We start from the raw sequence: 25,252 nt of genomic DNA, 5'->3' as shown, positions 1-25,252 counted from the left end.
CTATCACCACTACTACACCACTACCACCACTACACCATCAGTCACCACTACTACACCATCACTATCACCACTACTACACCATCACTACCACCACTACACCATCAGTCACCACTACTACACCATCACTACCACCACTATCACACCATCACTACCACCACTACTACACCATCACTCACCTCTACTACACCATCAGTGTCACCACTACTACACCATCACTCACCACTACTGCACCATCACTACCACCACTACTACACCATCACTGTCACCACTACTACACCATCACTACCACCACTACTACACCATCACTGTCACCACTACTACACCATCACTACCACCACTACTACACCATCACTGTCACCACTACTACACCATCACTACTACCACTACTACACCATCACTGTCACCACTACTACACCATCAGTGTCACCACTACTTCATCATCACTACCACCACTACTACACCATCGCTACCACCACTACTACACCATCACTGTCACCACTACTACACCATCACTATCACCACTACTACACCATCACTACCACCACTACTACACAAATACCACCACTACTACACCATCACTGTCACCACTACTATACTATCACCACTACTACACCATCACTGTCACCACTACTATACTATCACCACTACTACACCATCGCTATCACCACTACTACACCATCACTCACCACTACTACACCATCACTACCACCACTACTACACCATCACTGTCACCACTACTACACCATCAGTGTCACCACTACTACATCATCACTATCACCACTACTACACCATCACTATCACCACTATTACACCATCACTATCACCACTACTACACCATCACTATCACCACTACTACACCATCACTATCACCACTACTACACCATCACTATCACCACTACTACACCATCATTGTCACCACTACTACACCACCACTATCAGTGCTACTCATGGGGCGCTCAACCCTCAGGGGTCATGCACCACCTGGGAGGATAAGTTCACTCCAAGGTGGCATAGATCACATTCCTTGGATCAAGAGACCCTCACCATCACCTTCAAGAAAGCTTGGGCAGTACATATACTAACACTGGAACAATACAGGGGAGATTAGCTTGGCCGCTGCACAAGGATGACAAGCAAAGTCGTGAAATAAGTCACTTTGTCTGACTTTTTTGGGTTATCCTGGGTTCTCTACACATATGCTGCTATGTATGATAATCTATGTATACCTGAATAAACTTACACTACTCTCACCACCCGAGGCGCTGAACTCCCCTCATGTAGAGTACTAGTGGTGCAATGCACCACTAGTACTCTACATGAGGGGAGATTGTACCACTAGTACACTCTACATGAGGGGAGATTATTGTACCACTAGTACTCTACCTGGAGAGGGTTTCGGAGGTCTACATCCCCGTGGCCCGGTCTGTGACCAGGCCTCATGGTGGATCAGGGCCTGATCAACCAGGCTGTTACTGTTGGCCGCACGCAACCCGACGTACAAACCACAACCCGGCTGGTCAGGTAATGACTTTAAGTGCCTGTCCAGTGCCTTCTTGAAGACAGCCAGAGGTCTATTGGTAATCCCCCTTATGTGTGCTGGGAGGCAGTTGAACAATCTTGGGCCCCTGGCACTTACTGTGCTGTCTCTTATCGTGCTAGTGACACCCCTGCTTTTCACTGGGGAGATGTTGCATCTCCTGCCGAGTCTTTTACTTTCATAGGGAGTGATTTTCGTGTGAAAGTTTGGTACTAATCCCTCTAGGATTTTCCAAGTGTAAATAATCATGTATCTCTCCCGCCTGCGTTCCAGGGAATACAGGTTTAGGAACCTCAAGCGCTCCCAGTAATCGAGGTGTTTTATCTCCGTTATGCGCGCCGTGAAGGTTCTCTGTACATTTTCTAGGTCAGCAATTTCACCTGCCTTGAAAGGTGCTATTGGTGTGCAGCAATATTCCAGCCTAGATAAAACAAGTGACCTGAAAAGTGTCATCATGGGCTTGGCATCCCTAGTTTTGAAGGTTCTCATTATCCATCCTGTCATTTTTCTAGAAGAAGCGATTGATACAAAGTTGTTGTCTTGTAAGGTGATATCCTCTGACATTATCACTTCCAGGTATTTTACATTAGTTTCTCGCTCTATTGTGTAGTTGGAATTTGTTTTATACTCCGATACAGTTTTAATTTCCTCACGTTTTCCATATCGGAGTAATTGAAATTTCTTATCATTGAACTTCATATTTTCTGTGGCCCATTTGAAGATTTGGTTGATGTCCATCTGGAGTCCTGCAGTGTCTTCAATAAAGGACACCGTCATGCAAATTTGGGTGTCATCTGCAAAGGAATACACTGGTGCTGTGGCTTATACCTTTATGTCAGAAATGAGGATGAGGAACAAGATGAGAGCGAGTAATGTGCCTTGTGGAACAGAGCTCATCACCGTAGCCGCCTCAGACTTTGTTTGTTGGGAAATTATAGATCCACCTACCAACTTTTCCTGTCATTCCTGTATCACGCATTTCGCGTGCTATTACACCATGGTCACACTTATCAAAGGCTTTTGCAAAGTCAGTGTATATTACATCTGCATTTTGTTTGTTTTCTAGAGCATCCAGGACCTTGTCATAGTGGTCCAGTAGTTAAGACAGGCATGAACCTGCTCTAAACCCATGCTGCCCTGGGTTGTGTAATTGATGGGTATCTAGATGAGTGGCGATCTTGCTTCTTAGGACCCTTTCAAAGATTTTTATGATATGGGATGTTAGTGCTATCTGTCTGTAATTCTTTGCTATTGCTCTACTGCCCCTTTTGTGGAGTGGGACTATGTCTGTTGTTCTTAGTGACTGTGTGATGACCCCTGTGTCCATGCTTCCTCTCCATACAATGCTTAAGAGTCAAGTTTGGTTACATGGGGCTACATTAAGTTAGATTTTTTAAATTCTTATAGGCCCAGAAAATAAATCTTCATTGACAACTCACTTAGTATTGGAGAATTTACATAATAAAATACTTCAAGTCCTTTAGTTAATATTAACCATAAATTAGGCTTCAACAAGTTAGCTGGACTTGAAGAAAATTAATGTAAGACTGAGAAAAAACGTAATTTCAGTTGCCAAGCACAATATTTGTGTAATAAGCGCATTTATCTGTCTTGGCCGGTTGTTATTTACGAAATTTACATTAGCATAGTTAAGTTTATTTAGTTACACATAAATACAGTTACACAAATTATCATACATAGTAACATACGTGTAAATTACCTAGGATAACCCCCCAAAAAAGTCAGACTGACTTATTTCTCTTGGGGTCCTTGTAATATATTAGTATTTAATCCTTAAAAGTTAAAACACGATTAGAAACTTTGTTCTCCACCTTAAATTCATATTATTGTGACATGAGTATATCTTCTTCCATCCTTAACACATGATTTGTAACTCGGATAGGCGAAGGAAATTTCTGAAATGATTGTCACTAAAAAATAAGATAAATAGAGTAAGTAGCAGCGCAGGAGCGACAAAGGGAGAGAGAGATGATCAGTGTTGCTGTGACCGTGTTCGTGGTAGGATGTGCACGCTCTCGTCCACGATTTATATTAGTCTATGTCTTCTTGTGTGATATTCCCATTACTTTTTTGTGTAGTGTCGCTTTGCGAAACAAAATATTTGGAAGTGTTACTTAGGAGTCGTCAAGTAATTTGGATTATACACGTAAGCAACATATATAATTAAGATAACCTTGGGATTTTGTGATTGTTGATATGTGTAATATAACAATAATATAGTGGTAAAAGTTTGTGTCTATAATCATATTTTATATCATCCTATTTGCACAAAATTATTGTTTTATTAGGAAGCTTCGCAATGTTATATTAATTTCGACTTTTTAACATTGTTGAAAATAACAATCATATACTATATATAGCATTATTTCATATTTAACGTTGTTAACATACTTGATACTGACAGGTATTAATACACAGGTAGATTATACTGACAGGTATTAGTACACAGGTAGATTACACTGACAGGTATTAATACACAGGTAGATTACACTGACAGGTATTAATACACAGATTACACTGACAGGTATTAATACACAGATTACACTGACAGGTATTAATACACAGATTACACTGACAGGTATTAATACACATTACAGACAGGTATTAATACACATTACATTGACAGGTATTAATACACATTACATTGACAGGTATTAATACAGATTACACTGACAGGTGTTAATGCACACAAATTTCAGTGACAGGTGTTAATACATAGGTAGATTACACTGACAGGCATTAATACACAGGTATATTACACTGACAATACACAGGCAGAATACCCTGACATACTAATACACAGGCAGATTACACTGACATACTAATATACAGGCGGATTACACTGACATTAATACACAGGCAGATTACCCTGACATACTAATACACAGGCAGATTACACTGACATACTAATATACAGGCGGATTACACTGACATTAATACACAGGCAGATTACCCTGACATACTAATACACAGGCAGATTACAGTGACATACTAATATACAGGCGGATTACACTGACATTAATACACAGGCAGATTACACTGACATACTAATACACAGGCAGATTACCCTGACATACTAATACACAGGCAGATTACACTGACATACTAATATACAGGCGGATTACACTGACATTAATACACAGGCAGATTACACTGACATACTAATACATAGGCAGATTACACTGATAACACAGATAATTCACATTGACAAGCATTAATACGCATGAGAGCGAAACGTTGCCACAATGTTACATTAGTTGCACTTTGATCAGTAATTCTACCAACATTATTACAATGACATGTAGTAATACACGCATACACAGATTACACTGACAGGTATTAATACAGATTACACTGACAGGTATTAATACAGATTACACTGACAGGTATTAATACAGATTACACTGACAGGTATTAATACAGATTACACTGACAGGTATTAATACAGATTACACTGACAGGTATTAATACAGATTACACTGACAGGTATTAACACAGATTACACTGACAGGTATTAATACACAGATTACAATTTACAAGTACATTTAAACAAACAGAAAGATTACACTGACAGGTATTAATACATACAAATAGATTACACTGGCAGGTATCAATACACAAATTACACTAACGTATTTGTACATACAGATAGAGTACATTGACAAGTATTAATACACATATTTAACTTGACAAGTATTAATACACATATTTAACTTGACAGGTATTAATACACATAGATTACACTGACAAGTATTAATACACATATTTAACTGACAGGTATTAATACACATACAGATAGATTACATTGACAGGTATTAATATATACAGGTAGATTAAATTAAAAGATATTAACCCCGTTTAATTACAGTGACAGGTATTAACACAAATAGGTACTATTAATGGTATACACTACGGGCACGAAGATGAATCTGACACGTGCACCATCTTGAAGTTGTTTTGTAGACATTTCGACATCCAGCGACTTTATTAATACACTGCATAACCTGGAGACAGTAGAATTATATACAGAAGACAGTGGAAGAAGAGGTAATCAGTCCCTCAGCCCTGGAGCAGGTAATGAGCACCGTTGTCTGAAAGAATCTCAAGTACAGACAGGAAGATAGGCGCATATATACTGAGTCGAATAAGATGCAACAGATGAATGCATTGTCAATGGTAGGCGAGATTCCTCACCGACAACAACTTCATCTGTTCAACCTCATCTGAATCCATATAAGCACCAACCTTCCTGCCTGTGTTTCAGATTTTTCAAGACTACAATGCTAATCACTTGCTCATAGGCTGAGAGACTGATTAACTTGTATTGTACTGTCCTCTGTATATAATTCTACTGTCCCAAGATTAAGTCTACTTATTGTATTGATCAAGTCACTGGATGGTCCTTAAAAAGGGCAAAATGGAACTTTGTGAACAATTAACTGAGACAGTGGTTCTGGAGATTTCTGGCAGAATGCTCGGATATGTTAGGGAGATAGGTACTTTTTAACGGTAAGTTTGAAAATGCTGGCTGAGACAGTGGTTCTGGAGATTTCTGGCAGAGAGTTACAGATCTTGGGCGGCCCTTTTATGTGCATTGAATTTTTGAAGAGATTTAGCTGGATACGGGGAATGTTATAGAGATATTTGTGCCTAGTATTATGTCTGTGGGTCCTGTTAGAACTATCAAGAAAGTATTTCAGGTCGGGATTAATAGAAGAATTTGTTATGTAAATGTAGGCTGCACATTAGTAAAAGTGAATGTTTTGTACAGTGAGTAGGTTCGGGTATTTCAATAGTGGGGGGGGGGGGGTTGTTTAGCAGTGGACTGTGTGATCATTGTTGGGTTATTATTGGCTTTAGGCGAGTTGCTGTTGTGGATCCCCAGGCACAAATAGCATAGGTGAGGTAGGGGTAGATCAGTGACTAGTATAATGTAAGTAGTGCTGTTTGTGGTACATAATAACGTATCTTTTTATGTGTTGGATGCTGGTGTTGAATTTCAAGTTGCTGTTAAGGTGCAGACCCAGAAATTTTCCCACATTATGTTTAGCAATAAGAGTATTGCTAATCATAATGTTTAGTTGGACATTACTTGCTCCCAAACATAATATAGAAGGTTTTGTCAGTGTAAATTGTAAGTTTATTTGTAGTCATCCAGGTCGATGCTTTTACGAGCTCTTCATTAACAATAGTGTTGAGTGAGGCAAGATTAGGGTGGGAGATGACAAAAGTTGTGTCGTCAGCAAAGAGAATAGGTCTAAATTGTTGTGATACATCTGGAAGGTCGTTGATGTATAAAAGGAGAAGTAGGGGGCCAAGGACAATTCCTTATGGTACGCCAGTGTCCAAAGGTCTTGTTGAGGAGGTTGTGTCCTTAATAAAGATATATTGCTCTCTATTAGTAAGGTAAGACTTTATATAGGCAAGTTCCTGGCCTCTTATACCGTAATGATCACGTTTGTGAAGTAGGATGTTGTGGTCTACTGTGTCAAAAAACTTTCCTTAGGTCGATAAAGAGTCCTAGTGGATATTCATTTTTTTTCGAGTGCCTTGTAAAGCGAATTTAGTACTTTTATAGTTGCATCGTATGTGCTTTTGTTTCTCCTGAAGCCAAACTGGCAGCGGGTGAGGATGCTTTGTGATGTTATAAAGGAGTATAATTTCTTGTGTATGAGTTTCTCGAAGATTTTGGATAGTAAAGGCAAGTTTGATATTGGCCTATAGATTTTACATCTGTTGGGTCACCACCTTTGTTTATTGGAAACCCTTGCTATCTTGAGCGATGTCGGGAAATTGCTGGTTTCTAGTGATTTGTTAAAGAGTAATGTAATGGGTGAAAGGACATGAGCCGCTCGTTTAAACAACAGTGGTGGGACATGAGATAGGTTTCCTGATTTCCTGGTGACTTCAGTGGGTTCGCATGGTACAAGATAGAGGGATGTTGGGAAGCTTCCATCTAGGTAATCACTTGCTCGGGTATTGGTGCCTGGAATTTTATTGGACAGACTTGATCATATGGCTGAGAAGACGTCATTTAACTTGCTAGCTAGCTGTATCAGTAGGCTGGAGTTGCGGTTCGTTTTATTTAGTTAGGACAATAGATTTGTTCAGTTTGTGGGTGCCAAGGATCTGAGAGTGTCTTCAGATCTTTTTTTTTATATCTCCTCTCGTTTCAGTGAATCTATTAGAATAATACAGTTGCTTGGTCTGTCTTATCAGTTTGTTAAGGACTGACGTATGGTGTTTAATAAATTCTTTAGTTATTAAGCTCCGTTTATATTGCTTTTCATATTGATGTTTCTTATCAATGAATCTTAGAATGCTGTTAGTAAGCCAGGGGCAAACTAATCGTTTATTAGTGATACATTTAGTTTTTATGGGACAATGTTTGTTATACCGTCTATTTTGTTTAGAAATTTGTCTATCCATTCATTGATACCATTCAGTGGAAATCAGATCCATGTTTGACCTATGCCTACTATGCTATGGGGACGTCTCACAAAAGTCAGTCATTGAGTCATATAAGAGGAAGAGAATCACATTCTGGGTTAAGTACCTACCCGAGGGAGGTTAACAGAGTAAAGTGGGCAACTGGTGGAGCTGCACTGCCCGCATACCCTTCCTCCCACGCTCCTTACTTCCTTAACATACTACTCATGTGGTGGTCCACTAAGCTTACTACCATGGACTGAACACATCTACTCCAGGCTGAGAGACTGATCACCTCAAACTCCTCATTTTCCACTCTCTATTGGGCTGAAGAAGCCACGGGCTGGTGAAACGTTTCCGCAATAGATACCTAAGTGTTGCACAAGTGTCTTATTCATCGGTACTAAAATTACCATTTGTGGTAACTTGTGTTGTTGTTAGTAAGTCAAGGTCATGTGTAGCGTCAACTGGCAGCTATTACAGACGATGGAGCCTGCCGTTTCCAAGATGCCTTCCTGCTCTCCTGTTGCAACCATCACACAGCCTAGTGGTGGAACGTACGATTCCTACACAAAGTGCCTTGGATTCCATTTTCTACTTTTATGAAATTGCCATTCATTACGATATGAAAAAAATAAAATTTAAAATAATATTTATGTTGGATTGCGTGCAGCCAGCAGTAAGAGCCTGGTTGATCAGGCTCTGATCCACCAGGAGGCCTAGTCACAGACCGGGCCGCGGGGGCATTGACCTCCGGAACTCTCTCCAGGTAAACTCCAGGTATATATATAGGAAGCTACCGTCTCTAGAACTGAGGACTCACAGAAATAGTGAAGAGAATAAACTTACATCAGGCGAAAACTCTGGAGGCTTCTTTCTGGAGCTATTTTCAGTATTTTGTTACTCTGTTAACCATACAATAGTACCTCCCAGTTGTTCACCCTGTTCAAGTCTCCCAGTTGTTCACCCTGCTAAAATCTCCCAGTTGTTCACCCCGTTAAAGTTCCCAGCTGAGATTGACAGATTTCATTACCTCGGGTATGAAACTCATCGTGTGTGGTGGAATATAACAGATAAATGTAACTAGCTTTTGTTCCTTTCATAACTCATAAGAGACTAGGGAAACTGTCCACTGTGGCTGTTTCCCCTGTGTACAGTACTGTCTTGTAGATATACAGTACTATCTTGTAGATATACAGTACTATCTTGTAGATATACAGTACTATCTTGTAGATATACAGTACTATCTTGTAGATGTACAGTACTATCTTGTAGATGTATAGTACTATCACGTAGATGTACCGTACTATCACGTAGATGTACAGTACTATCATGTACAATAGGATTGCCGTACATTGTTTTCTCGCCGTATTAAATACTGATTAGCTTTCCTGAGTTACTAATCCTCTGGGTTACTAATCCTCTGGGTTACTAATCCTCTGGGTTACTAATCCTCTGGGTTACTAATCCTCTTGGTTACTAATCCTCTTGGTTACTAACCTTCTGGGTTAATAATTCTCTGGGTTATTAACCCTCTGGGTTAATAATCCGAATATTTAACACTTGGGCTTTCAGTCAAAGAGACAGTGAAAGTCAGCAAAGAAGAAAACACTTTCAATATCATTTGTTCATTTACTGTTTTGCCAAAAGGGAGCTGACATCTCAGTTCAGATGACCTTGTGAACCGCAGCATCCCCACCCCCTTCTTCATTGTACATTCCACCTGAATCCCTTCTTAAATGTTTCCCTGCTCACATTGTCCAACAGCACGTCAAGTCATAAAAACCACTTGCCTCCATTCCTGTCTAACACACTCACACAAGCCTGTTGGATATCCCTAGCACTCAAAACCTCGAATCTTCCAACATTACCTATGACGACTCCTACTCTTCCTTCCCCCTATAACAGACTTAAACACCCTCCTACTCATCCCATTTTTCTCCATCCTCTCGTAATGTCTAAACCACCACAACAACCCCTGGTCAGCCCTTTGAATAACACATTTGGGAACTCTCCACTTCCTAATCTCCAGAGTACGAATTCTCTGCATCATATTCGCACCACACGTTGCCTTCAAATGCATCTCTACTTCCTCCAGTCTCCTCCTTGCTGCAACATTCACAACCCATGCTTCACACTCATACAATAGTGTTGGTACCACTGTACTTTGGTACATTCATTCTTTTTACTCCATGGATAAAGTTCTTTGGCTTCTCAGATTCCTCAGTGCACCACGTCGTTTTTTCTATGATTCGCCTCCAGTTCCCTGAATTAAACCTGAATACCTTCCACATCCCCCCACAGGCGCTGTATAATTCTACGGGTTTAGCGCTTCCCCTTGATTATAATAATAATAATATGATTCGCCTCATCTCTGAGAGAATCATTTGCCGACAAGTCCACTCTCAAATATCTGAGCACATTTGCCTCCCCCATAGTCCCATCAATCTGATATCCACTCTGCATTCATAAATCTATCCCTCTACCGCCTTCTCATTACCTGTATTCTCTCTAGCCAACTTTTTTCACAATAGTTGCTTATATTTTATCCTGTTTCCTTCAGTTTATAAACTTTCTCTTCTCTCTTACCTACCGATGACAGTCTCCTTGTACCCCATCTAAATCTTATCCTCATTGTACCCATACCACTACATAACTAAATAATGATCTAGCTAGGACATTCAGCTTCTTTTCATTCGTAATATTCAGTTATTTTTTCTTCACATCCAAACTGCACCCACACACATTCAGATAATCCCCCTTTAAAATTTTCCTCTTTCTCCTGTTTGTAATTTTACTGAAGGGTTAACTAGCCCCTTGTTCCCTGGCATGTTATCCGCCTTATACCCTCACCTATTTCACCGAAGAGATGAAAGGAAATGCTATAATAACAAGAACTAAGAGATTAAATAAAAACTTAGACGAGTGTGTATACATATATATGCACATCTGCATGTTTAGTACGAACCAGATGTAAGTAGAAGTAGCAATATGTATCTGTCATCTTACGTGTTTATGAGACAGAAATAAAAGACAGTAGCAATCTTGTCATTGTGTAAAACAATTACAGTCCCCGTTTCACACTCATTAGGCAAGACAGTATTATCTCCCTGGGTGGTTGCTGTCTACCAACTTGCCACCTACAAAATATAATCTCTAACTTTAATGTCCTCAGGTTATCCACTATCATGGCTTGGTCTTCAAGTCACATGGGAAATTATTGCCTGTGTCTTCACTAAACCACAAAAGTAAGCTTAGTTTTCACCATAGATTTAATCTCATAGTATTGCAAAAAACTGTCACAGTTACTTGTCGCTGAGTGATATAAGGTAGATCGCTAAGCTCAACCTAAGGAACCCTAATTTAATTCCAAGGCAAGATGGTAGGTATGGATAAAGCTTACACTTGCTGCATCTTGTCACCTAACCGTAAATAGTAACCTGGGTGCTAGTCAACTGTTGTGGGTAATATCATGGAGAAGGTTTGAGCCTAACCCAAATCCTTAATTTGGTCTGCCTTAACGCTGTTAATGTACAGCATTGTGCTAGTCTATAGTGTACAATAATTTGACGTAATCCAGCCTGTCATTTTCACTGCGGCTGTGAAAATAACCAAATTGCGTTCAATGAACGTAAGATCTAACATTATTACCCCATGTTTCCTTACATTCCACTTTCATTCTGTTGAGTGATACACTTGTGTTTTGTATGACGTTCTGGCTTTTATTTCTTCTGTTTCTTTTTGATAACATAGTAGTATAAATTTGTCAACACTGAACTTTTTATGTTTTCTGTGCCCCACAGGAAGACTTAATTTACACATTTTGAAAATTGATATGATCGAGGCCAGGAGGCAAGGAGGCCAGTCAGTAACAGTTAACGGCCAGTCAGTAAGAGTTAACGGCCAGTCAGTAAGAGTTAACACTCAGAGCCAAAAACGTGAATTGACCCTTACAAAGACAACCAGATAATAACAAACACACAAGAGCCTGGTGGTGTGTTGGCTAAGGAAAGCGAGAGTGAACCACTACTCAAACTCAGTATTGATCGTGTATTGATTACGTCTTACAGCATTCCCGTGGCTGGAGTTGTGCTCTTATTGATGATGTGATTGTGTTGTAGGTGTACTGGTGTTGATTTTGTGTTGTGGATGTACAGATGTTGATACTGTGTTGTGGTTATATTGGTGTTAGTAATGTGTTGTGGTTGTTCTGATGTAGATATTGTGTTGTGGTTGTTCTGATGTTGATATTGTGTTGTGGTTATATTGGTGTTAGTATTGTGTTGTGGTTGTTCTGATGTTGATATTGTGTTGTGGTTGTTCTGATGTTGATATTGTGTTGTGGTTATATTGGTGTTAGTATTGTGTTGTGGTTGTTCTGATGTTGATATTGTGTTGTGGTTGTTCTGATGTTGATATTGTGTTGTGGTTGTTCTGATGTTGATATTGTGTTGTGGTTATATTGGTGTTAGTATTGTGTTGTGGTTGTTCTGATGTTGATATTGTGTTGTGGTTGTTCTGATGTTGATATTGTGTTGTGGTTATATTGGTGTTAGTATTGTGTTGTGGTTGTTCTGATGTTGATATTGTGTTGTGGTTGTTCTGATGTTGATATTGTGTTGTGGTTGTTCTGATGTTGATATTGTGTTGTGGTTGTTCTGATGTTGATATTGTGTTGTGGTTGTTCTGATGTTGATATTGTGTTGTGGTTGTTCTGATGTTGATATTGTGTTGTGGTTGTTCTGATGTTGATATTGTGTTGTGGTTATATTGGTGTTAGTATTGTGTTGTGGTTGTTCTGATGTTGATATTGTGTTGTGGTTGTTCTGATGTTGATATTGTGTTGTGGTTGTTCTGATGTTGATATTGTGTTGTGGTTATATTGGTGTTAGTATTGTGTTGTGGTTGTTCTGATGTTGATATTGTGTTGTGGTTGTTCTGATGTTGATATTGTGTTGTGGTTGTTCTGATGTTGATATTGTGTTGTGGTTATATTGGTGTTAGTATTGTGTTGTGGTTGTTCTGATGTTGATATTGTGTTGTGGTTGTTCTGATGTAGATATTGTGTTGTGGTTGTTCTGATGTAGATATTGTGTTGTGGTTGTTCTGATGTAGATATTGTGTTGTGGTTGTTCTGATGTAGATATTGTGTTGTGGTTGTTCTGATGTAGATATTGTGTTGTGGTTGTTCTGATGTAGATATTGTGTTGTGGTTGTTCTGATGTTGATATTGTGTTGTGGTTGTTCTGATGTTGATATTGTGTTGTGGTTGTTCTGATGTTGATATTGTGTTGTGGTTGTTCTGATGTTGATATTGTGTTGTGGTTGTTCTGATGTTGATATTGTGTTGTGGTTATATTGGTGTTAGTATTGTGTTGTGGTTGTTCTGATGTTGATATTGTGTTGTGGTTGTTCTGATGTAGATATTGTGTTGTGGTTGTTCTGATGTAGATATTGTGTTGTGGTTGTTCTGATGTAGATATTGTGTTGTGGTTGTTCTGATGTAGATATTGTGTTGTGGTTGTTCTGATGTAGATATTGTGTTGTGGTTGTTCTGATGTAGATATTGTGTTGTGGTTGTTCTGATGTTGATATTGTGTTGTGGTTGTTCTGATGTAGATATTGTGTTGTGGTTGTTCTGATGTTGATATTGTGTTGTGGTTGTTCTGATGTTGATATTGTGTTGTGGTTGTTCTGATGTAGATATTGTGTTGTGGTTGTTCTGATGTAGATATTGTGTTGTGGTTGTTCTGATGTAGATATTGTGTTGTGGTTGTTCTGATGTAGATATTGTGTTGTGGTTGTTCTGATGTTGATATTGTGTTGTGGTTGTTCTGATGTAGATATTGTGTTGTGGTTGTTCTGATGTTGATATTGTGTTGTGGTTGTTCTGATGTTGATATTGTGTTGTGGTTGTTCTGATGTTGATATTGTGTTGTGGTTATATTGGTGTTAGTATTGTGTTGTGGTTGTTCTGATGTAGATATTGTGTTGTGGTTGTTCTGATGTAGATATTGTGTTGTGGTTGTTCTGATGTTGATATTGTGTTGTGGTTGATGAATGAGACACTTGTCCATCACTTGGGTATCTTCATTATGAAAAAATTTCGCCAACCAGTAGTTTCCTCAGTCCAATACAGAGAAGAACAGATGAAGATCAGAAGGAGTTTAAGGTAATAATGAGTCCTTCAGTCTGGAGTTGGTGTGATTAGCTCATCAAGACTTAGTTTATCAAGACTTATGGACTGATCATATCGATTCCACCACTTTTCTCGGTATTTGACTGAGGAAGTTACCGGCTTACTATCTCAGTCATCAACTTGTGGGTTCTGTAACCCATAGTTACACACTATAGAGAGGATAATCAAGAGAAGGGGTGATACAGGGTCATAAACAACAACCAACACGGTTTTAAAGATGGTAAATATCCTGTCTCACAAGACTTGCTGGAGTTCTGTGAGAAGGTAACAAGAAGTGAGGCAAGAGAGAGAGATATATATAAGTGGTCGTTCTCAAGATAGTAGAAAACAGGACAATGATAAGTGGCAATTCTCAAGATAACTGAAGACAGGACAATAATGCGGCGTGACACTTCATACTTTAGTCACCTTGCTAACAAGTGAAACTTGAGATCGGGGAAATAGAACTGAAAGATTCTAAACTGACAGGACCACAACACTTGCACAAAATTTTTTTTATGGCTGACAGCACTTACATGACACCACTATAGGGCATCAGAAGATTCTGGATCAATTCTCCTGCTTGATGGACTGATTAACGGCTATTGCTGTCCAAAGTAAGCACCACAACCTGGTTGATCAAAGAGTATCTAGAAGAACCTGACAACTTCCTTCTTGAAGAGCCCTGAAGGAAGGTTCCTTGATACTGGTGAGGGGCTCTTGATCCAAGAAATTGAGCCTCTGCTCCAATTCCTTGAATCGAGTCTAAATGCCATCCATTTTCCCAAGCTCTATATGATCCCTTCGGCTTTAGCGCCCCCATGAATGTAGTAATAATAAGAATCCTTAAGACATTAAGAAATCTGTTAGTTCTTATTCTGAAGTTTAACTAGTTGAAGGAAGTGCAACACTGTTCTTGGCCTTGTGAAGGAACAGCTCAAACCGGTGTTTAAGAATTGGGTCACATAAGTCCTAACTTGGAATAAAAATTTGTTAGTTTTGAGTATTGTGATCACGTCCCTGGCTGAACTTTACGGCCGCAAAGCTCTTCAAACATTTTGTGAAATCAGAATTTTCGATTATTAATATTATATTAAAAGATGAGAAACTCATGTGGATCATACAACGGCAAAAATTATAGAATACTTTTACAAATCGGAATTCGCGCAATTATTCTATATTCGAGGGTTAGATAATATGAATTTAAATATTCTTGAGGGAAGATTGGATGCTGAGAATGTGATCTGGTCCGGCTAGGTTGTCGCCAGAGCCATGTCAGCAGTTTTTTTTTCCTGGTCCCTCGTTTGACCCCAGCAGTGTGACGTTGTTAGTGAAGGTAATAATGTTAACTTGGTTGTAGAGGAGCTTCCGCACCGGCCTTGGAGGTGTGTGGACGTCTGGCTCAGCTCTCACCATCACTGGTAAATTCTATATTAATTTCATGCGACGCTTGTTCTGCAGGCCCTGAGCTGGCTCCGCTTATTAGTTGAGGCGCTAAATATCAGCACCTTGAGTCCGCACTGCGGATTTTATACGGCTATTTGGGAAACGTAATTATTAACCCGCCTAGTGTGTGGGGGGTCTCTCTCTACACGTCTTACCTGCACCTTTCCTGTTAGGAAACACTTGATTTCGTATCTGCTTCTGTTCATATTTAGGCAATATTTCCTCTTGAGTAATAATAATATCTTTATTTCTACAAGTACATGTACAAGGTATACATGCCTAGCTGACATCAATGACGTACTACTATATAGAAAGCCTCTTGTTATGCAGAGCATTTCCCGCAAATTAGGTCAGTTTTGTCCCAGGATGCGACCCACACCAGTCCACTAACACCCAGGTACCCATTTTACTGATGGAAAACATAGACAACCGGTGTAAGGAAGCACGCTCAATGTTTCTACCCTCGCCGGGAATAGAACCCGGACCCTCGCCGTTTGAAGCAATAGCTTTTAGCCACCAGGCCACGGGTAAGAAATAGTGTTCAGTATTGCGCGAACTTAGAAATAAATTAAAAAATCCGTTATATGGAATATTTAATGATGACGTTTGGCACAAGCAGAAACTATGTGTGTTTATATTTAACGCTTCTTGATGATATTTTGTTTCATTCTTTCTACACAACCAAACTTCCTCAACAACCATTTTTCTAGTCTCTGAATTATATATTTTATACCATCACAACGTCTTGTAATATTTTCTACATAATATTTACCCTACACGATGAACCAAGCTTCACTGCCCCAGCTTCCTCGCTCATACATCATGTCTTACACCAGTGTACACTCGTACTATGTACTATGTTCAACTTTGTGCATCTACTAAAACTTTCTTGCCACAAACTTTTCAAGACTCCTGTTACTTTCTTTCATTTTTGCTGTGATTCTTCTCAATATTTATTGACCCATATGTTAATAAGTCTACTCTGACTTATACAGTCATTTCAGACTTTTCCTCTCAATCTGACCTCCAATCTTTCATCCCTAAACTTCTACTTTTTTTTATTTCCTTTCTCCTTTCTGTGTTCACCTTTAACTTTGTTTTATATCTTCCAAATTCCTCTACAAACTTCTGCATATTCCATTCTAACTCTTCCGAAAGCACTGCGTCACCAGTAGAGAGCATTAGTGACAGCTAACACTTTACATAAGCTTCATTACCTTCAGACCTCAGCTGTCTCAAAAACTTTACTGGAAAATATTTAACTCCTCCTATATACCTTAAATAGTGTGTGTGGTTGATGTTTCTGCTGTGTTGTGTCTGGCACTGACCTGTGTCCGGCTCTTACTTTTATGTCTGGCACTGACTGTTTTGTCTGGCACTGAATGTTGTGTCTGGCACTGACTAATGTGTCTGGCACTACCACTGCCACCATCACCACAACTAATTTTGCCACTAACATAACCACAACTACCACCACCATTATCAGTACCACCACCGCCACGTACCAAAAAATATAAACAAAATTGTGTTTTCACATATCTCATCAGGAAGAAAGTTGTTTGCAGTTAGTTGTAGCCGCAGGGCAGTGTTTGTGATCTAAAGTACTCCCTGCAGGGCAGTGTTTGTGATCTAAAGTACTCCCTGCAGGGCAGTGTTTGTGATCTAAAGTACTCCCTGCAGGGCAGTGTTTGTGATCTAAAGTACTCCCTGCAGGGCAGTGTTTGTGATCTAAAGTACTCCCTGCAGGGCAGTGTTTGTGAGGTGAAGCTTGGAGGGTAGACAAGTACTCCCTGCAGGGCAGTGTTTGTGAGATAAAGCTTGGAGGGTAGACAAGTACTCCCTGCAGGGCAGTGTTTGTGAGATAAAGCTTGGAGGGTAGACAAGTACTCCCTGCAGGGCAGTGTTTGTGAGATAAAGCTTGGAGGGTAGACAAGTACTCCCTGCAGGGCAGTGTTTGTGAGATAAAGCTTGGAGGGTAGACAAGTACTCCCTGCAGGGCGGTGTTTGTGAGATAAAGCTTGGAGGGTAGACAAGTACTCCCTGCAGGGCAGTGTTTGTGAGATAAAGCTTGGAGGGTAGACAAGTACTCCCTGCAGGGCGGTGTTTGTGAGATAAAGCTTGGAGGGTAGACAAGTACTCCCTGCAGGGCGGTGTTTGTGAGATAAAGCTTGGAGGGTAGACAAGTACTCCCTGCAGGGCAGTGTTTGTGAGATAAAGCTTGGAGGGTAGACAAGTACTCCCTGCAGGGCAGTGTTTGTGAGATAAAGCTTGGAGGGTAGACAAGTACTCCCTGCAGGGCAGTGTTTGTGAGATAAAGCTTGGAGGGTAGACAAGTACTCCCTGCAGGGCAGTGTTTGTGAGATAAAGCTTGGAGGGTAGACAAGTACTCCCTGCAGGGCAGTGTTTGTGAGATAAAGCTTGGAGGGTAGACAAGTACTCCCTGCAGGGCAGTGTTTGTGAGATAAAGCTTGGAGGGTAGACAAGTACTCCCTGCAGGGCGGTGTTTGTGAGATAAAGCTTGGAGGGTAGACAAGTACTCCCTGCAGGGCGGTGTTTGTGAGATAAAGCTTGGAGGGTAGACAAGTACTCCCTGCAGGGCAGTGTTTGTGAGATAAAGCTTGGAGGGTAGACAAGTACTCCCTGCAGGGCGGTGTTTGTGAGATAAAGCTTGGAGGGTAGACAAGTACTCCCTGCAGGGCAGTGTTTGTGAGATAAAGCTTGGAGGGTAGACAAGTACTCCCTGCAGGGCGGTGTTTGTGAGATAAAGCTTGGAGGGTAGACAAGTACTCCCTGCAGGGCAGTGTTTGTGAGATAAAGCTTGGAGGGTAGACAAGTACTCCCTGCAGGGCAGTGTTTGTAAGATAAAGCTTGGAGGGTAAGCAAGTACTCCCTGCAGGGCAGTGTTTGTAAGATAAAGCTTGGAGGGTAAGCAAGTACTCCCTGCAGGGCGGTGTTTGTAAGATAAAGCTTGGAGGGTAAGCAAGTACTCCCTGTAGGACGGTGTTTATGAGATAAAGCTTGGAGGGTAAGCAAGTACTCCCTGTAGGACGGTGTTTATGAGATAAAGCTTGGAGGGTAAGCATGTACTCCCTGCAGGGCGGTGTTTGTAAGATAAAGCTTGGAGGGTAAGCAAGTACTCCCTGCAGGGCAGTGTTTGTGAGATAAAGCTTGGAGGGTAAGCAAGTACTCCCTGCAGGGCGGTGTTTGTAAGATAAAGCTTGGAGGGTAAGCAAGTACTCCCTGCAGGGCAGTGTTTGTGAGATAAAGCTTGGAGGGTAAGCAAGTACTCCCTGTAGGACGGTGTTTATGAGATAAAGCTTGGAGGGTAAGCAAGTACTCCCTGTAGGACGGTGTTTATGAGATAAAGCTTGGAGGGTAAGCATGTACTCCCTGCAGGGCGGTGTTTGTAAGATAAAGCTTGGAGGGTAAGCAAGTACTCCCTGCAGGGCAGTGTTTGTGAGATAAAGCTTGGAGGGTAAGCAAGTACTCCCTGCAGGGCGGTGTTTGTAAGATAAAGCTTGGAGGGTAAGCAAGTACTCCCTGCAGGGCGGTGTTTGTAAGATAAAGCTTGGAGGGTAAGCAAGTACTCCCTGCAGGGCGGTGTTTGTAAGATAAAGCTTGGAGGGTAAGCAAGTACTCCCTGCAGGGCAGTGTTTGTAAGATAAAGCTTGGAGGGTAAGCAAGTACTCCCTGCAGGGCAGTGTTTGTAAGATAAAGCTTGGAGGGTAAGCAAGTACTCCCTGCAGGGCGGTGTTTGTAAGATAAAGCTTGGAGGGTAGGCAAGTACTCCCTGCAGGGCGGTGTTTGTGAGATAAAGCTTGGAGGGTAAGCAAGTACTCCCTGCAGGGCGGTGTTTGTGAGATAAAGCTTGGAGGGTAAGCAAGTACTCCCTGCAGGGCGGTGTTTGTGAGATAAAGCTTGGAGGGTAAGCAAGTACTCCCTGCAGGGCGGTGTTTGTAAGATAAAGCTTGGAGGGTAAGCAAGTACTCCCTGCAGGGCGGTGTTTGTGAGATAAAGCTTGGAGGGTAAGCAAGTACTCCCTGCAGGGCGGTGTTTGTGAGATAAAGCTTGGAGGGTAAGCAAGTACTCCCTGCAGGGCGGTGTTTGTAAGATAAAGCTTGGAGGGTAAGCAAGTACTCCCTGCAGGGCGGTGTTTGTGAGATAAAGCTTGGAGGGTAAGCAAGTACTCCCTGTAGGACGGTGTTTGTGAGATAAAGCTTGGAGGGTAAGCAAGTACTCCCTGCAGGGCGGTGTTTGTAAGATAAAGCTTGGAGGGTAAGCAAGTACTCCCTGCAGGGCGGTGTTTGTAAGATAAAGCTTGGAGGGTAAGCAAGTAAAGCTCAAGTACCCTGCAGGGCGGTGTTTGTAAGATAAAGCTTGGAGGGTGTTTGTGAAGCAAGAGGCCCCCTCTGCAGGGCGGTGTTTGTAGATAAAGTTTTGAGGGTAAAGGATTTTGCAGGGCGGTTTTTGTAAGTGTTGGAGGGTAAAAGATTTCTGCAGGGGGTGTTTGTAAGATGCTTGGGGGGGGAAAAGACTGCAGGGCAGTTTTAAGATTAAAGCTGGAGGGAAAACCCTGCGGGGCGTGTTTAAGATTGGCGGGATAAAATCCCCTGCAGGGCGGTTTTTGAAAGATGCTTGGGGGGTCAATCTGCAGGGCGGTGTTTGTGGTGGAGGGAAAGGGACCTGCAGGGCGGTTTTGAAGAGGTTGGGAGGGTGAATTTCAGGCATTTTTTTGGGAAGATGGCTTGGAGGAAAAGGATCGGGGGGTTTAAGATGTTGGAGGGAAGGACCCGGGGGCGGTTTTGTGGGAGATTCCCGGAGGGAAAAGGTCCCCCTTTGCAGGCGGTTTGTAAGTTTCCCTTGGGGGTCCCCGGGTACCCTGAGGGGTTTTTAAGATAAAGTTTGGAGGGCAAAACTCTGCAGGGGGTTTTAAAGATCCCTTGGAGGGTAAGAAAATTTTTTGGGCAGGTTTGAAGATGCTTGAGGGCAAACCTCCGCAGGGCTGTTAGATGGCCCGGGAAAGGGCAAGATTTGCAGGGGGTGTTTGTAAGATGTTGGGGGGTAACAATTTCTGGGGGGCAGTGTTTGTAAGTTTTTGGAGGGAAAGGGATTTTGCGGGGCGGGTTTGTAAGATAAACCCGGGAGGGTAAGAAATTTGCGGGGCAGTTTTTGGGGAGTTTGGCTTGGAGGGTAAGGCAAAAATTTTTTCCCCGCAGGGGGGTTTGAAAGATGTTTGGGAGGGTAAGGACTTCTAGGAAGGTTTGAGATAAACCCTGGAGGGAAAAACACTGCAGGGCGTGTTTGAAGATGGGGTGCCCCTTGAGGGTGGAAAAAAACTGGGGGGGAAAGGCCTGAAAGATGTCCCTGGAGGGAAAGAAGATCTGCAGGGCGGGTTTGTAAAGATGTTTGGAGGGTTACCCTGCAGGGCGGGTTTTTTAAAGAAAAAGCTTGGAGGGTAAGAACCCCCTGCGGGGCGTGTTTGTAAAAAAAGCTTGGAGGGAAGGCACCCTCGGGGCGTGTTTAAGAAAAGCTTGAGGGGGTATTTTGCAGGGCGGTTTTTGGAGATGTTGGGGGTTTACCCGGGGGGGTTTTTGAAAGAAAGTTTGGAGGGAACAAGACCCGCAGGGGGTTTGTAAGAAAAGCTTGGAGGGTAAGCAATCTCCTGCAGGGCAGTGTTTGTAAGATAAAGCTTGGAGGGTAGCAAGTACTCCTGCAGGGCGGTGTTTGTAGATAAAGCTTGGAGGGTAAGCAATTCTCCTGCAGGGCAGTGTTTGTAAGATAAAGCTTGGAGGGTAGCAAGTACTCCCTGCAGGGCGGTGTTTGTAAGATAAAGCTTGGAGGGTAAGCAAGTACTCCTGCAGGGGCAGTGTTTGTAAGATAAAGCTTGGAGGGTAAGCAAGTACTCCCTGCAGGGCGGTGTTTGTAAGATAAAGCTTGGAGGGTAAGCAAGTACTCCCTGCAGGGCGGTGTTTGTAAGATAAAGCTTGGAGGGTAAGCAAGTACTCCCTGCAGGGCAGTGTTTGTAAGATAAAGCTTGGAGGGTAAGCAAGTACTCCCTGCAGGGCGGTGTTTGTAAGATAAAGCTTGGAGGGTAAGCAAGTACTCCCTGCAGGGCGGTGTTTGTAAGATAAAGCTTGGAGGGTAAGCAAGTACTCCCTGCAGCGTATGAAGACATGATGTAAAACTTGCCATATTATGACGTAAAATGTAGATACGACGTATTGAGAGAATGACAGAAAAGCCTGTCTACTTAATATGATAAATATATGCTTCCCTGAACGGGGGAGGTAAACAGGTTTAATTCAAGGAAGAGCCTTCAGCGGTATGAAGGTGCCTTCCTTGAAGGTTTTAGTTACACTTCTTAATGAGAGTATGGAGGTAAGTTAGGGCATCCGAGGTGCACTGTCTGCCCAACACTTTTATATAAACGCAGAAAAGTTGTAAAGTTTGCCCACAAATTTAATTTAAAGTTATTTAGTGGCAAAGTTAAGAGGGCCAGCCGTTATCTGTTTAGAGCAGCGTTATAGAACCTTAAATTTTAACTGTTCAAATTAGGAAGTTATGAGGTGGAGTGTTCAACTATAATAGCACGAGTGACGCTGTGTGTGAGAGAGAAAGAGGCCGGCAGAGAGAGAGAGAGAGAGAGAGAGAGAGAGAGAGATAGAACTATAAGAAAGTTTAACATGGGTTTTTCATTCTCAGTGTAGCCTGGACATGTCAACACCTAATTAGACAAGTTACATAATTCTTGGTAATGTTTTATAGAAAACTTTGCAAAGAATATATTACCAACAAAGAAGCCTCAGAACCTGGTATGATACAGATATGTTAAGAATAACATACCTCTCATATTTTCTTGTAAGATTTGAGTGATCTAGTTCCCAGTATTATATTTAAAATGGACTGTGAGAAAGACGGCAGGTTACCGTTCCTAGATATAATTAAAATCAGAAGATAATTACTTTGGCCTATACGTTCAATATGGTAGAGAAATGATACCAAGAGTTGCCTCAAGGCGCTGGACTACAAAGGCTCATCAGAACCACTAGAGATCGGAGGATTGTAATCGTTCTTTCAGCCCCTCGGGCCTTTTTAAAAAGCCACCCTTTTTAAAAAAGATATATAAATTACTAGGGAAATCAATTTAATCTCCCGTAAATATAGATTTTTAGGGCTAAACGGTAAAAATATAAAAGATATAACAATTACACCCCAAAAAAAATAAAAAGGTTTTAAATAATATACAATATATACAAAATTAGACCCGAGAAAAATATTTTTTTTCGTGTTTTAAAGGGGTTTGGTTTAGGTAGCAGGAAACAGTACAACCAGCCCGGGTTTTTACCAGATTGGTGCCCTTTGGGTTCCCGGTGAAAAGTGTTTCATCTTCAGCCCTGTGGGAGTGTGGCAGGGGTTTCCCTCAGGTTGGAGGATGGGAGGGGAATGAGGCTAAACCCTGATCACGAAACCCAAAATAAAATTTTTTCAAAAAAAACCCAAAACCTGAGCCGGGTTGGGGCCCGAGGGCGGGGTTTTTCTGAGACTTTTTGGCCCGGGGGGTTCAACCCGGGCCCGGGGTCCTCAAAAATTCAGGGGGAAAACCTAACTTCAGGGAAAAAACCCTAAAATTTTAATTTTTATTTTGAAAACCTTTTTGCGGGGAAAAAACCTTAATATATATATCATGCCGAATATATATATCACGCCGAATATATATATCATGCCGAATATATATATCATGCCGAATATATATATCATGCCGAATATATATATCATGCCGAATATATATATCATGCCGAATATATTTTAACCCGAATATATATTTTTCATCCGAATATTTTTCCCCCGGAATATATATATCATGCCGAATATATATTTTCCCCCGGAATATATATTTGCCGAATATATAAAATATCCCAAATATATTTATCCAATTAAATATACCCGCCAAATATATATTTTCGCCAAAAATATAATTACGCCGAATATATATCACCCGAATATATATATCGCCGAATATATTTTATCACCCCAATATATAATCAGGGAAATATTTTCATGCCGAATATATTTTCATCCGAATTATAATCACGCCGAAATATATCTTTTGGAATATATATTTATGCCGAATAATATCGCCGAATATATATATCATTCCGAATATATATATCATCCTTTTTATATATATATCATCCCCAAATTATATATCATGCCGAATAGGAAAAAATTGGAAAAGAAGAAAGAACTCATTTAAAATTAAGCCCTTTTCCCTAAAATTTCTTTTATATGTTTAAAGATATTTTTTTCTTTTTTATGTTAATGTAAAACTAATAATTTTGAAACCAAAAGAATTTTAAGAAAACAATTAATTATTATAACAAGCGCAATTAAATTTAGCCTAATCCAACTAAATATATTTTAGATAAGTTTACAAAAATTTAATAATAAATACAGTGAAATATATTTTTTCGTTAGGTTCAGAATGATTTTTGTGAATTTATTGCATACACAAATTTTCGCTTGCTTTATTCTATATATATATATATAAGCAGAAAGATGGACGGGAGGCTCGAACCGTGGTCCCGAATCCACTTTCCATCTTATGTCTTTTTCCGGTTATTTTAAAGAATTTTTTGTCATGAAACCCCGGGTTTTTTCGGGGGTCACCCTTTGGTCCCCTTTTTTTAAATATATTCCAATAATATGCCATCTTCCAATTTTGGGAAATTTATCTTGCTCTGGGGAAATCGTTAAACTCTAAAGTTGATAACATATTTCATGTGTACATTGTTTTAAGAATTTGGATATTATCCGCTTTATTACGGGTACCAGGAGGGGGAAAACAAAAGTAAAAATGGCAGTTTTAAAACCAAACGGGATATTACTCCCTTTTTAAATGACGCCGGTCCTTTAAAGGGAAGAAACAACTCTATGCAATGCAAAAATTTAATACCAGATAGAAACATCCTCTCCAATTTAAAGAAAGTCCACTGACTATATCATTAATACCCCTCCCCCACAGGACTAAAAGAATGACTCTGCCACAGGGGCTGTGTCATTTCCCTCAAAACGATTACCATCGCCCAAAAATGATCTTGAAAACCCCCGAGTGAAATATTTTAACCCCAAAACCCCTTATATGTTTTTTACAAAAAGAAAATTTCCCCCTAATTGGAAAAAACATTTTGATAACACTTCTACTTATCATTTTAAAAATAAAATATGCCATATATTATGGCGGGACACCACCTTGAAAGAAGTTTAAGGGTTTTTAAGTAATTTTTACGAACTGTCAAAATTACCGCCTTGTTTTGTTTTAAAAATTCGTTATGCAACCCAAAAAAAAAAACAATTTTGAAATATGTATTAGCAATAATTCAGAGTCTTTCCTATATGTTTATATCTATGTGACCCCTATGGGTAGAAATTATCCCCCTTAAAAGAATATTTTTTTTTCACATACACTTTTTAAATTGCACCAAAGTGGTTGTGTCATTTTACCTTTATATCCTACCTCCCCCCTCCCCCCCTTTTTCCCCAATATTTCTTCCTTACCCATCCTTCTTCCTTACCCATCTTACCAAAGATTTGGGGCTAAAAATCGAAAAAAAATCCACGTCTTGGGGCCGTAGCCAAATTAA

General features: G+C 40.6%; 1 protein-coding gene and 1 non-coding gene across 3 annotated transcripts in view; both read left to right on the top strand.

Moving 5' to 3' along the window:
* Positions 1-1,056: 1,056 nt before the first annotated feature.
* LOC128704488 (U6 spliceosomal RNA) lies at positions 1,057-1,161 on the top strand. Its single transcript, XR_008409464.2, has one exon. It is a non-coding gene; the product is annotated as a U6 spliceosomal RNA (small nuclear RNA).
* A 2,385-nt stretch (positions 1,162-3,546) lies between these two features.
* The window catches only part of tei (teiresias), a 104,059-nt gene continuing 82,353 nt past the window's right edge, over positions 3,547-25,252 (top strand). Inside the window, exon 1 of one of the 2 annotated variants that reach the window (XM_070103220.1) lies at positions 3,547-3,704. The gene's annotated coding sequence lies outside the window, so the exon portion shown is untranslated. The remainder of the gene's footprint in view (positions 3,705-25,252) is intronic. The other variant, XM_070103221.1, reaches the window with a different exon arrangement.

Source organism: Cherax quadricarinatus, chromosome 84 (assembly GCF_038502225.1).
Source record: "Cherax quadricarinatus isolate ZL_2023a chromosome 84, ASM3850222v1, whole genome shotgun sequence".
In the NCBI taxonomy this organism is placed as follows: Eukaryota; Metazoa; Arthropoda; class Malacostraca; order Decapoda; family Parastacidae; genus Cherax; species Cherax quadricarinatus.
The sequence above is the reverse complement of the archived record's forward strand: the minus strand, read 5'-3'. Positions and strand labels throughout refer to the sequence as shown.